The sequence below is a fragment of the Suricata suricatta genome, chromosome 5 (genome assembly GCF_006229205.1).
Source record: "Suricata suricatta isolate VVHF042 chromosome 5, meerkat_22Aug2017_6uvM2_HiC, whole genome shotgun sequence".
Lineage (NCBI taxonomy): Eukaryota > Metazoa > Chordata > Mammalia > Carnivora > Herpestidae > Suricata > Suricata suricatta.
Window position 1 is genome coordinate 14,748,534 of NC_043704.1, and position 5,095 is coordinate 14,753,628.

Consider the following 5,095-nt stretch of genomic DNA (forward strand, 5'->3'; position numbering starts at 1 on the left):
TCTGTCTGTCCTGGGGCACTGGGGTGGCTCAGTCAGTTAAGCCCTCCGACTTCAGCTTAGGTCATGATTCACAGCTCATGAGTTCATGAGTTCGAGCCCCACGTCAGGCTCTGTGCTGACAGCTCAGAGCCTGGAGCCTGCTTCGGATTCTGTGTCTCCCTCCCTCTCTGCCCCTCCCCTGCTCATGCTCTGTCTCTTGCACGCTCTCTCTCTCTCTAAGAATAAACATTAAAAAATTTTTTTAAAAAGGAAGTGAACATAAATTTATATGACTTCTGTTCACTCATATTTTCCTTCTGCTCTGGGGTTTTTTTAAAAAAAATGTAAATGTTTATTTATTATTGAGACAGAGAGAAAAAGAGCATGAGTAGGGGAGAGGCAGAGAGAGAGGGAGACACAGAATCTGAAACAGGCTCCAGGCTCTGTGCTGACAGCTCAGAGCCTAACCTGGGCTCGAACCCACAAACTGTGAGATCATGATCTGAGCCGAAGTCGGATGCTTAACCGACTGAGCCATCCAAGCACCCCCTGCTCTGGGTTTTTGACATAACTCACGGTTTCAAACAGTTGTAGTCTTTTTTTTTTTTTTACCCATACTGTGTATTTATTAGATCAAGAGAACATCTTTCCTGGCCATAATTATTTCTATGTATTCTTTTTCTTATTGCAGTAAAATATAACATAAATTTACCATTTTTAAGTGAACACTTTAGCGGTATTAAATACATTCACATTGTTATGTAACCATTGCCACTATCCATCTCCAGAACTTTCTCATCATTTGAAACCGAAGCTCTATCCCCATTAAACAAGAACTCCCCATCCCCCTCCCCGGTCCCTGGTGCCCACCCTTCTACTTTCTGCTTCTACGAATCTGGCTACTCCGGGCATCTCCTGTAAGTGGAATCATGCAGTATTTGTCTCCTTAGGGTCACTTAGGGTAAGGTCCATCCGTGTTGTAGCGTGTGTCAGAATTCCCTTCCTTTCAAAGACTGAATGATACCCTTGTGTGTACGTACGTACCACATTTTCTCTAAGCACTCGCCCAGCAGTGGACATTCAGTTTGTGCCTTAGTGGTTCCAGTGCTCCCTTAGACCTGTGGGAGTTCCCTCGGCTTGGTTCCGGGTTTTCATGACAGGACACCACGGCTCTGTGATCTTGCTTTCTGTGATAGAAACATCACTCCCTCCTCCACTCCCTGCCAAAGACCTGGAGTTTGGTCTTTCTCAAAGGATCCTTGGCTTCTCTTCATTGGGAATGGCATTTAGACATCAGAATGTGGGTCTGTGACTACGTGTGTCTTAATTTTCCTACTAGAATCTATTCCTTGAAGAGATCAGCCACATCTTACTCACCTTTGTTTTGTGACCTTACCCATAGCAGGGAGGAATCAATTTTTACTCCTTTAGATTAAAAAAATCTTTTTTAATGTCTGTAAATGATCTAGGCACTAATATGACTAAAGAATAAAAGTATAAGAACCCTATCAATCATAAACCACAGAAATGGATATTATGCATGATTAGTTTTATCATTTTGACACCATATAACTGACTTTTGAAATAAAATCATGATCAATAAATAATGCTTCTGTATTATTTATTGCTGTGAACAAATCGCCCCATGGGTGGTAGCTTCGCACAGCACTAATCATTTATTGTCCCTGATGATTTCCATGGCTGGCGATTTCAGAAGTGGATCAGTAGCTCCGGCTTAAGGCCGCTCCTGAGCTTCTAGTTGGACACTGGCCGGGCCGCTGTTAGCTGAAGGCCTGACTGGGCCTGAAGGGTGTGGCCGGGCCCTGGCTCCCTCGCCTGCCTGCGCGATGGCGGGAGGCCCCAGCCACTCCCCGCGTGAGCCTTTCCACGGGGCCGCGTAAGCATCCTCACAGCACGGCGGGGCTCCCCTCAGTGTGAGTGACCCAGGGGGGTCCTGAGAGCTCTTCCGACCCAGCCTTGGAAGCCACACACCACCACTTCAACAGCGTCCTGCTGGTCACACTGGCTGCCCCAGGTTCAGGCTCGGAGGGGACAGGCACTTACAAGACTAAAGAATAAAAGTAAAAGAATCCTATCAATCATAAACCATAGGAATAGATACCCCCGCCCCCCCCAGGAGGCAGGGGTCACTCGGGAACATCCTAGAGGCTGGCTACCAGATTCATGTTCATATATAAACCTTACCAGACTTAGATTACATTTCTGATGGTAACTTCAGAACTGCTTAGAAAAGAAAAGAAAATTTAGCTTAATTCAAAGAAGTTTGAGAAGAAACCTAACAGGAGATTTTATCAGAAGTTTCTATTCTCGGGGTGCCTAGATGGCTCAGTCAGTTAAGTGTGTGACTTTGGCCCAGGCGCAGGCCGTGATCTTGCATTTTGTGAGTTTGAGCCCTGCATTGGGCTCTCTGCTGTCAGCACAGCGCCCGCTTCGGATCCTCTGTCCCTCCCCTACCTCTGCCCCTCCCCTGCTCATGTGCATAAGTACGTGTGCTCTCTTTAAAAAATAAACATTAAAAATTTTTTCCATTCTGTTTTGGTGTGCATAAAACTGTATTTGAAATTTTCGTTAGAGTCAGGATTCAGAAAAGCTAATAGAAATGAAGCTGCCTCTTCCCAATGAATATATGTATCGTATCATATGTATATTTTATGTCTCATGTGAGATGTGCATCCCACAAAAACTAACTGGCTATTAAGAATCATAGCTAAACTCATTTTGAAAAGTCTTTCTGCCAGTGTTATGAAAAGAAATGTTAAGGATATTATTTTTTTCTATAAGCATTAATTACCTTTTTTACCTTTGTAAACACTTTTATATGCTAAGAGTAGATTAAATTTGGGGCGCCTGGGTGGCCCAGTTGGTTAAGTGTCAGACTTCGGCTCAAGTCTTAATCTCGCGGTTTGTGGATTTGAGCCCCATGTCAGGCTCTGTGCTGACAGCTCAGAGCCCGAGCCGGCTTCAGATTCTGTGTCTCCCTCTCTTTCTGCTCTTCCCCTGCCCACACTGTGTCTCTCTCAAAAATAAACATTAAAATAAATAAATAAAAGTAGATCACATTTGTGCTATTTTGGGTAGTAAATGAAATTATAGAGCTTCTGTTCCTAGCAGATCTGGACTCTTTGGAAGCACTTAGACTAATGGTTGCAGAACCCAGTCTGCAGTTTGTAGGACAGACTCCACAGATCTATATTTGCTCGCTTTTTTTGGTGTCAAGATCAGAGTAGTCTCTTACACATCTACCCAAACTCAAACAATTGATGACACCCCCACCACCACCACCGCTTGGGGACCATTATGAAGAGGCCTCGTACTACAAGATCAGGGCACTTTAAATCACCCCCTAGGGGCACCTGGGTGGCTCAATCAGTTAAGCATCGGACTTGGGCTCAGATCATGATCTCACAGTTCACGAGTTCAAGCCCCGCTTCAGGCTCCTTGCTGACAGCTTGGAACCTGGAGCCTGCTTTGGATTCTGTGTCTCTAACTCTCTCTGCCCCTCCCCCAGTCACGTGCGCGCACACGCGCGCTCTCTCTCTCTTTCAAAAATAAACATTTTAAAAAATTAAAAATAAATAAGGCACCTCCTAGTCTCAGGAAATTTGTTTAGTCAATCTGACCACAGCCTAGGCCAACACTCTTAATGTAGGGTCACTTCCAACATACATTTACATATATCTTACATGAGCCCAATTATATATGCAGGCAGGGGCAAAGATAGAATGACCGAGAGAATATGAATTTACATCATGAGGGAGATTTTTGCCTACCATTCCCATCAATAAGTCTGTGCCCTGGAGTAGAAGGGAGATTGGAGATTTGAATCAAGTATTTCCTCACATGCTTTCAGTTTTGAGATAACTCCCATTGTGTGAGCATTTCACCCTGTGTGGGTGATTCTAAACATATGATATGATTTTAAACATATTTTTTTAAAAGCTACTGAGGTATAAATAATTGGCATATAACGTTGTATTTGCTTCAGGTATACAGCACAGCGTTTCCATATTTGTATATATTGTGAAATGATCACTACATTTCTAGTTAACATCTGTCACTAAATACGGTTATACATTTTTTTTTCTTTTGCTTCTTATGATGAAGACTTTAAAGCTCTACTCTCTTAGCAACTTTCAGGTATGAAACAGCGTTATTACCTCTCGTCACCAGGCCGCACCTTACATCCTGGGGCTTGTTTATTTTATAGCTGGAAGATTGTGCCTTTTGTCCTTCTTCAACCACCCCCCGCCCCCCCGCCCCCCAGCACCCACATCTGTTCTCTGTATCTATAAGCTTGGTTTTTTGGTTTGTTTTGGGTTTTTTTAGATTCCACATATATACAGATTTTTTAAAGTTTTATTTAGGGGCGCCTGGGTGGCTCAGTCGGCTAAGTGGCCAACTTCAGCTCAGGTCGTCATCTCACAGTTCATGGGTTCGAGCCCCGTGTCGGTCTCTGTGCTGACAGCTCAGAGCCTGGAGCCTGCTTCAGATTCCGTGTCTCCCTCTCTGACCCTCCCCTGCTCACACTCTGTGTCTGTCTCTCTCTCAAAAATAAATAAATATTAAAAAAAATTTTTTTTTATTTTATTTAATCTCTGCACATGGGGCTTAAACTCATGACCCCGAGATCAAGAGTCACATGCTCTTCTGACTGAGCCAGCCAGGCGCCCCTACATATAAGTGGGTTATATGGTGAGATTATATGGTATTTGTCTTTCTCAGTCTGATTTATTTCTCTTAGCTTCATCGCTTCTTGGCCTTTTGGCTAAGATCAAGTGTATTTCTCTTAGCTTCATGCCCTCATGGTCCATCCATGTTGTCACACATAGCAGGATTTCAGTGTATACCACATCCTGTTTGTCCATTCATCCATCAGTGGACACTTAGGTTGGTCCCATGTCTTGGCTATTATAAACAATGCTGCCATGAATGAACATGGAGTACACATATCCTGTCCAATTAGTGTTTTTGTTTTCTTAGAATAAATACCCAGAAGTGGAATCACACAATACGTTAGTTTTATTTTTAAATTTTTAAAAAAATATTTATTTTTGGGGATAGTGCAAGTGGCAAGGGGCAGCGAAAGGAGGACAGA